The sequence below is a fragment of the Akebia trifoliata genome, chromosome 5 (genome assembly GCF_017979445.1).
Source record: "Akebia trifoliata isolate Shusen 1 chromosome 5, ASM1797944v1, whole genome shotgun sequence".
NCBI classification, from domain to species: domain Eukaryota; kingdom Viridiplantae; phylum Streptophyta; class Magnoliopsida; order Ranunculales; family Lardizabalaceae; genus Akebia; species Akebia trifoliata.
Genome location: NC_141379.1, coordinates 26,388,284 through 26,398,692, shown reverse-complemented (window position 1 = coordinate 26,398,692; position 10,409 = coordinate 26,388,284).

Here is a 10,409-nt window from a genome sequence, read left to right as displayed (position 1 = left end):
TAATTCTGATGTGTTGTTGATTTCTATGAAAAATACGAAACATGTCTTAATTAAAAAAGGAAAAGAAAGCTAACGAAATTAGATCAAAACTTACGAATTTGGAGGAATTTGAAATTCACAAGTATTTTCAGACCTTGAACTTGAATCGCAGATACAACCATGGTTTTAAATTTGGTTCACATCTCGTCTCGTCAAGCTCAATACCGAGTCGTCTCGAACGAGTTTTCCGATACGTTTGAGATGTCTCGTGAGACAAATCAAAAAAACTAAACGTGAGTCCTACTCAGTCAAAAAATGACTTTGTGAGTTAGTCTCGTTTAGCTCTGATACCAAGTTAACTCAGGCAATACATCTCGGTCTCGGACAAGTTTTAAAACCATGGATACAACTAGGGTTTTTGTTGGTGTTTTTGGCTTTTCTCGTGTTTCCAAAACTTACTGATGGCATGTCTCTCTTGACCTTGGTCTTCTTATTTGACTCTAAGCTAAATTTCCTAAATGCCCTCATCTTCGTCTAAGTTAACAATCCCTCATATTTTCACAAAAGTTAGTATCTTAAACCTGTTTTTTTCAACCTTACAATTCTATCTTTTTCAACCTTCAAATCTCGAGAACAAGACATAATTTTAAGTTGATTCTTCTTCCCTTATCAAGATTGCTCCTGATTCAATTGTATTTGCTACTCTCAGAGACTTTCAGGCCTCTGCTTGTGCTTAAGACCATGTTTTGTAGGTTAGAGAGTTTTTAGGGGATTCAAAATAAGAGTGGGTTCCCCTCAAAGTTTATTTATTTATTATTCATTTAGAACAGAATTTGCAAAGTTATCTAGTTTCATTAAGCTCAGCTTTTCTGCTATAACATTCATATTGGTTTTTGAGTCTTTTCTTTTTTATGGTTTTGAGTCTTGATCTTTCATTTTCAGTTCTATAATTTATTCTAACCTATAAAGGTAAAATTGTTTCTTAAAAATAATTAATATAGCTGAAAAATAAAAAAAAGTGTCTTCAAAGAGAATGAAAATTTTATTGAATTAGTTGTGTGGACTCTTTGTATTCATCTACATGCATCGATGACATGGACGCAGAGTGGGTTAGACCATTTGGATCACAAGCATTACAATAGAATTCGAAATAGCTTCAATGTAAGGTAATTCCTTTGTGTGAGTGTGTGCTCACATGGGTGTGTGGATGCCTCTATATATTTTTGGATTTTTTCTTTTGTACATTGTAGTTGTCGTGAATAGTTATCTTGGTATTATTCATTGGTAGTTGAGGAAATGTGTATTGAATTCCAATAGAAAATCGGGGTTCTCTTGGATGGTTTGCTACATTCAATAAGACATGAACACCCGATTCAAATATATAAGTTGAGTTGGTCTGCTAAGCGTGAAAAATAGTAGTATTTGTAGATTCTCTATGCCCTACTTCTATGGGGCATTATTGTACTGTTGTGTGCTTGATTTAAAACAGTGTGGTGTGGATTTGGAGTTATAGAAATAGAGATAAAATGTCTATTTATATCTGATGTTTTGTGACGTGTTTTCTCTCAAAATATTATCTTTTAAATCAAATACATCATTGTGAATGAGACAATAGCTGCATTATCTATTTGTATGTATCATTCTTGTATATTTTGATTCTACCCACACACGCACATTTATATGTTTATTTTGTAATAATGTAGAATCTGTGTAATACATTTTCTAAGTTCATCGATTTCATAATTGAAATAAAGTTAACATACCTTAGCTTACCATACTACATATCAGTAGAGTCAATAATACATGCAGATGTACCTGATGTTCCCATGATCCACCCAGTGATCCATTCTTCCGTTGACGAAGTCGAGTTGGGATACCACAATAAAACCTTCTCTGCAACATTTTCCTGATCAAAGACTTTGTTTTCCATTAACTTTAATTTTTGTCTTCGTATTTGGTGTCTTTGTAGTTATCCATGAATTATTGATTTACAATTTCATATGAAAATATGAAATCGAAATAGCTTCAATGTAAGGTAATTCCTTTGTGTGAGTGTGTGCTCACGTGGGTGTGTGGATGTCTCTGTATTTATTTTTGGATTTTTTCTTTTGTACATTGTAGTTGTGGTGAAAGCCCCTGACTTTGCATATCACCTCTGATATCACAAATGCATGATTTTCTTGTTACAACCTTGTGATGCATTAAGGATTGTAAGACCCGAGTTAGTTCCCAATGAAGGCAGTGGAGCTTCTACATCTTTTTCTTTTTTTTATCTTTGTGAAATTTATAATGTGGTAGTAATAATTATGGAAAGATTAAAACTTGTTTGGTGCTAGTACTCTCTTTCTCTTGTCTTTATGGTGGCAGCTAATCATGTTGAAAGTGAAAACTCCAAAAACAGCAAAATCTAGACGAGAGCTTGATAAGCATGCTAATTCTGCCCATTCTAAGTCATTTTAATATTTTTGTTTAGGTTGAGAATGGGAAGAAAACACTAATCCTTCAAGGTACCAAGACAAGCAGCTTGTTGAACACTGTGTTGACTGAGATTTTTCACCTGAAAAGGGGTAATGCCATAAGATATACGAGGAAGAATGAGAATATCAGGCCCTTTGAAAGTGGTGGTGAAACTTCCTTAGAGTTCTTCTCTCTCAAACTGATTGCAGTCTTTTTGTGATAAGCGAAATACTAAGAGGAACAAGTTCTTTTGTGTTTCGTCTTTCTGTTATGTTGTTAAAATATTATATCTCTTGTTCTCTCTGATTATTAAATCTGTGCTAAAATATCAATAATAATAAAATACTGAATACAGTGATTTCTACTACTGCCATATTTCTTCACTCCTCTTTGTGCAGACATGCAAACAAAAGTAAGTTAATGTGGCCTTATATTCTTGGATTCTCCGCTTGTTTTTCATTTTTATAGATGTAGTTATCACCTATAAAAGTATATCGTTGGAAGAGATATCTAATTGCCGTTTAACTCAATTGATTATGTTAGTGTGATGGCATTCAAAGGTAGTGTAATGGTTTGTTTTTGCAGTTTGGTTGGGCTGGACTTATGATCACCACGTTTATGATCTTGTCAAGGTTGGGGTGGAAATTTTTAAAAGCATGGAATCATTCTCATATGACAAGAAATTAGCCCCACGAGTGGGGTCAAAACCTTTCTTTGCTTTCATTGGAGAGGCTTTTGAGTGCGTAGAAGAGCTGAAACATTTAAAGGAGGTTTTGCTGGATTTGTTCAGGGGAGAGGTAAGTACTTCTAACAATTTTCCAATTTCTTTTATGCAGGAAGAGAGCAAAACAACATTATCTTACTCATGCAGGTTGTAAAGAATTTAAATCTTGCTGGGGTAGACCGTGTGTATGTCTGTATAGTTGTGTCCCCAAATACAGTGTTGTTTATGCATTGTACCTTGCATCTGAAAAGATCGGGCTCTGTTGTCCCAAGGATGGAGCTTGTAGAAGTTGGTCCCTCCATGGACTTAATAGTTCGGCGTCATATACTTCCTAATGACAGCCTTAGGAAAGAAGCTATGAAAAGGGTTACTGACAAGCCTAAGAAGAAGGTCAATTGCTCGAACACTTGAATTCTTGCTCGCTTTATGTTTACTTATGTGGGCAACAATGACCAGAATTTGCCATTTTAGAGAAAATGGGTCTTATTTAACATCTCAATTTCACACTTTCACTTCTCGATTTCATACATCTCCATGCCCAATGCAACGTCTGTTATAGCAGAAAATGCAAAATCATAACTACATCAAAGCTAGTAATCTTCAGAGAGTCAATTATGTTAGGTGATGCATTAATCTAAGGCCAATAATGAAAAATCTTAACCAGTGTAAAGTGGAAGATTCAAATCATGGATACTTAAAACATAAGAAAAACACAAGACTTGATGCACACATAACGTCCAGCCCAATGTGTCTATTTATGCCAAAAGAAAAACTCATTGTGTCCCTTCAAACAATTAAACTATTAGGATCATTAAAACATCCCAATGCCAATCATTGAACAATGAATCTGTTACCTGTTACAAAAGCCAGCAATCGTAGTTTTCTCTCATACCTAGAACTCAAATTCAAGAACGAGTTTTCACTTAAACAGAATATCGAAGCGAGCAAAATAAATAAAGAAAATCCAAATAGAGCAATAAGAACTCTGAAATCAATTACCATTCTTCACTTCATAATGCAAGTGCATCAAATTGATGTTTTGGAACATTAGTTACAAGCTACACCACTACAAACTGAAAGCAATGCTTTTGAATTTAGTAGATTACATGGAGGACTCGCAAAATCCAGTTATGGGGATACAAAATGCATGGTGTATCTATCAATTTACTTTCAAAAAACGGATGTGTGGTTATCATGGGATAAACTCGTGCATCCTCAACAATATTACAAGCACAAGAAATGGAGAAACAAACTTGATCAATGTCTTATTTTCTTTTTAAAAGTAGAATGAATACTTGCATTGTACTTGTCAAGTTTCTCCATCTTTGAAAAACAGTCATTCATTCTCTTCAAAACAATGGGCATAGCCTCTACATTGCTGGAAATCTTGCACTTAAGTGAGTGTATTTTCTCAGAAGTCTCAAGATGGGATCCAAAATTTTTGGATAACAGATTCGAATTCTGATAGTTTTATATATTCGAGTCTTTATCGGATATGGATTTGGATATTAACATTTCGAATCCCATAAATATCTAATTCAAACTAATATATAATATATATTATTTTATTTGATTTATTTATTATATACATAGTATAGTATATAATATAATATATAATAGGTGTTTTAAATAATAAAAAATTAATTGGATAAGGAAAAAATTATGTTTTTTTTTTAATACAAATTATTTGAATTCTAATTGGATATTATCTGATATCTGATAAGATAATTGGATATTATCCGATATCCGATAGGATAATCGGATTTGAATTCGGATAGAGTTTTAGAACATTCATCGGATTCAAATTCAAATTCGAATTCGGATATCAGATAAAAATTTTGGATTCGGATTCGGATTCAAATATTGATATATCCGAACTGATAAGCATCCGTTGACAGCCCTAGATCAACTGAAGGTTAAGTTACAAATGTGATTCCAACTTTTGTTATTTTACAAAGGATAATGTCAAAGTAACATTATGGGGGATATTTCTGACGTGGAAGTGTGTAGCAACCATAGTTACTTTTTACCGAGATACGAGTGATCTTGATGAAATGTATCTATGGTTCCTACACATTTCTACGTCAAAGATGTCACTCCACAATGTTACACCTTTACAAATAGCAACTAAAATCGGCACTTCAAGTGCCACATTTTATTATTATTTTTTATTTTTTAATGAATTCTGGCATTTAAAGTGCCCAACTTTATTTTCTTTTATTTTTCCGACACTTAAAGTGCCGAACGTGAGAGCATGAAAATCATGAGAGAATTGTGAGAGGAATATGGCAATATGTGTGTGTGTGCATGTGTGCGTGAGTGTGTATAAATATATATATAGCCCAACAGTTGGAAGTCACAACGGCTGCATAACGGATATATTAAGAAAACGGGCATCTTTTATTTAAAAAAATATAGAAATCAACAACTTTTTTTATTTAAAAAAACCAGCACTTTTGCCCTTTTTATATTTTTATTAAAATAAAAAAAATGGCACTTAAAGTGCCGATTTGACTTTTTTTTTTTTTTTTTTTTGTAAATTCACAAAAATGGGTACTTTTTTAATAAATAATTATTAAATTTGATTTTTTTTATTATTTATAATTCTCCCTTAAAATTATCTCCATATTGTTATTGTTTGTGGAGCTTGATAATACTCAGCAAGAAAAGTATTGTTCATCATTTAACATAGAGGAGAGGTCAGTGGAGCTATTTTTTGGGGTATTTTTATAATTTCACTGATATTATGTAACATTCTAGTTAGATTTTCCTAGTGATATATTTTCGATGAAAGGGTGTAATCTATCACTGCGAATTTTCTTTTCATAGATGGAATAGGTGCGATCTATTAACGTATCTATATCTTGAGGAACCTTGTAAAATTTGTATGATTACATCTTGTGTTTTTTTTCTTCCCTTTCTTCATCACTTTCATTTTTTCTTGACACATAATCCATTCACTATCATAATCCATGTTGTTTTGGGCCTTCTTCTCACTCTTTTAGATTCTTCAATTTTCATATTACTTCACATTAGAGATGTAATCAGCTATAACATTCCAAAAAAATTTAAATTTACTAAATTTTATGCAACTCCTTTATATAAGTTGTATTTTTTTTCACTCTTCAAAATCAGTAATAAGTTGGATTGAATGCTCTTCACTTGACCTGATGGTTATGATCGCTTGATCATCATCTTCATCAAACTTCTTTAGGAAAAGCTAAAGGCTTCAAATTTTTTGGTTGCAAACAAGAAAATGAGAAAGAGAGAAGGTAGGACATTAGTGTCATGTGTGCCAAAATACACTTTGAAGCTCAAATCAATGATCACAGGTAAAGGAAGTGGGAAGAAGAAGAATACAAATAGTGGTTGAAAAGAGTGAAATTTTTTGAATTTTCATTTAATTTATGAATCATGTATTTATAGGCAAATTTAAAGGACAACTGTCACCACGTGTATGGTCCAAGTGTCTTATGAACTCAACAAATGGATATCTGGAAAGAACTGAAGTGGTCTTGAGAGTTGAAACCATAGCATTTGATGTTAATATTTCAATTTGAGGTATAAAGGTCTTAATTTTTAAATACAAGTTAGAGAAGACATCCTTTCTTATTTTGAAAACCTTTGTTTCGTATTTCAGGAATACAGACAATATTTGAGGATAAATTGTCCAATGTAATCTTTACTTCGAAACTTTATGAACGTTGACCCCTAGAGCACTTGATGATTCTCAATCATTTAAAAATAATAGAGCAAAGAGTTATCCTCAAAATTTGTAGTAAGATTAAACTCAACCACTCTTTACGAGAGATAAACATCAGGAAGACAATTGTGATGTTTTATTATAGAGAGTTCATTTTATAAAACTATTAAATGAATATATAAATGTATATCACAACTCATCTCCAAAAACAAATAAACTCTATGCATAATTTAGAGGATAAACATATGAAAATTTTACAATGTTAGCAACCAAGTTTAAAATGTCACATCAAAGGAATGTTTTGATTAGGAGTGGCAATTTTAACACAACCCGTGAACACGACTAAAAAATGACACAAAATTATGGTTTTGGGGATCAAGCTTAATTAGGTTTGGGTCATAAAGTGTTGACCCGCCTAACACGATTATTAAACAAGGGTTATGAACATCACCCGCTTAACCTGTTTAATTATTGTATGATTGGCATGTCATTTTAAATCATGTAAATATAGGAGGTATCTCAAATATTAACAATTATTTAATTTCTTTTTTTAACTACTCTTTTTTTAAAAGAATTTCGTAGGACTTTTACATAATACATTTTTTTTTACTTTGATAGAATATAGATGGTGTTTTAAGATATTTTACAAATAACAAAGGATTGAGATTTTAGTTTGAGAAAGAAAAGTTTTTGATGCCTTACCTTGAGGCATCCAAAAACATGATCCGATGCGACAAGATTAGAAATGACAAAATTCTAAGAACTTTGAATTATTTATTTATTTTTCGAAAAATGTTTAATTTATGTTGTGTGATACTTAATTTATGGTTGTATGATTTTATTTTTAATAATGGTATTTTCTTTTTGGTGGTTGAAAAGAAACTTATTTTTTTTTGTTACTTAAAGATCATAATTTTACTAAACAGGTAACATGGGTCGGGTAGGTTACCTATATGACAATTGTGTCGGGTTTGGGTTTAAGTTTTTCGCACGATGATTAAATGGGTCGGGTTTAGGTTAGGTAAAATGTCATAATACCTTTACCTTAACACGAAACGACCCATTGCCACCCTTAGTTTTGATGAAGGCAAAAAATCGACATTGTAACTGTAGACACCCTAATTTGAACAGGCCCCCATTCAAAAGGGTCCAAAAATAACAATCTTTCAATAAAATTGACCAACGGGTCTCAAAAGCCCGAATCACTCAAATATGGCATTTTGATCGAACTGAGGCCCCTAAGACCTCCTAATAGTCTAGTGGGCCCACCAAAAGGACTTGACCTACCCTACACCTCTCCAACCTCCACCGCTCCGCTCCCAAAGCAAAAATACTCAATTTTTCAATAAATTTACCAACGGGCCTAAAAAGTCCGATTTGCCAACACGTAGCGTTTTGATCAATCCAATGATCCCTAAAAGGATAAATAAATGCAAAATGAGACTTAGGATACTCACCACTTTCCATAATCTTCACCGCTTCGCTCCCGAATCAAATTATCTGAAGCCCATCTAAAAGCCCATGAACCCTTAACACACATAAAATGCGTTTCTCACCTTAACCCTTAACCTAAATTTAATCCCACATCACCTAAAACATACTCACCCTTGAAAACCTAATCCAAAATGACTCCAACATATTCCTAAAATCCAAAACCATTCCTAAAACTCAAGCCCAATAGCCCTAAGCCCTTATTCATATCCAACCCATTAACCCTAACTCACAAATCACTACCCACATCAAACCAATCATCACTTTTTCATTAAAAAAATGACACATGTCATCACCTCATCTCACCTTCCTCATCAAACCACCAACTCCCATCTCCTTCTCTAAAAAATTAAGTACCCAATTACTTTTTCTCTAAAAAAATCACATCAACCCACACCCCCCTAACCTACTATCATCACTCCCTACTAACCAACCATCACCTTCACCTAATCTACCCTTATCATTACCTACAAACACATCTCTACAACCTGAACCTATACCCCTCTTCTCAAATCAAACACTCATTCTCCCATCAATTAAATTTAAACCCCTAATCTCCACACATCTTGCCACATGTCACCATCTTCATCACCCTACTAACCACACCCTCTTACACCCTTCATTCTCTTAAACCAAACACCACTCAATTACAACCACCCTCTTAAACACCCATCATCTCACATCACCAAATACTCCACCCAAATGGTTTGGGTAATATCCAAACCATTTGGATCAAAGCACAACTTATTTACCTCCATTACATAATTACCCTTCTCCCAACTTCTAATTTCATACCCCCACCTTCAAAACTCATATCATTCTCTACTCTCCCAACATTTCACCCCATCTTACCCCTAAAAATAACTCTCAAACTTTATAAAAACCCTTTCATTCTCAACTCTCCCTATCTAATGAAAATTTAAGAAAAAAACCTCAAAATCTCATAAGAAAAAAAATCCCTCTCTCTCATTATTAACTCAACTCTCAACCATCAAAAGTCTAACTCATTATCATAATCAAGATCAAGAAAAAAGACTCATATTTTGAGAGGATAAAGAAGATCAAATCAAGTTCAAGGTGGGTTTGGACAAGGATCACCCCCTTCTCTCCTTCCACTTCCCTCTTCTTTTTACACCCCTTTTTCTACACTTTTGCACATACATCACAATGGTTTGAGTCATTAAAGGACCCATTTTTCAATAAGGGTGCCCTTAATGGCTTGAACCAATATCAAAGTTCCTCAAACTTAAGGACACACATCGGATATTTTTTATTTTATTTTATTTTATTTTTATTTTCGAAAATGAATCGAGTTCGAGGTTACCATCAACGATGGATGGAGTAGGGTGCCTAACACCTTCCCTACTCCATAAAATGAACCCTCTTACCTAAAATCAAAAGTTGGACCAAATGAACCATATTCGTACGAGAGTCACTAAAATGTCAAAATCGACATATTTTTCAAAAAAATGTAATCCTGGTGACCAATTACACCCATTTCAAATATGAATGGTGGCGACTCCAAAATCCCCCAAAGGGGATGATATATTCAAACTTGAATAAATCATGTGTCCACAGTATCAATTGATAAATTACTTAACGTACAATGTTTCTTGTTAGTCTCAACCAATATTGGTATGTATCGTTTGGTAGATTTCGATACATTATAATATTTTGGACCATGTTTGGCAATGTCAATATATATTAAAAAAACTAATTTTTTTTTTGTAAAGATGGTGGATTAGAATATACCCGATAACAAGATCATATTTCTATTTAAAACATAAATATTTAAAAATATTTTTTTTATAAATAATTACAAAAAAAACCTAATTAAATAGAATGATTTTATTTACTCAGGCAATATTTTCCAAATATTAGAAGAGTCAATGCGAAGGACAATTCAAAAAGTAAATTTTGTTCATAAAAAATTTCGAGATAATTTGCCCAAGTGATCCCATTCCACACCATTTTTAAAATTATGCTATATGCTACTTCCTAAACTCAACTCATAATCTTAACTTGTCAATCAAGGGAGATTTTATGCCCATTTCA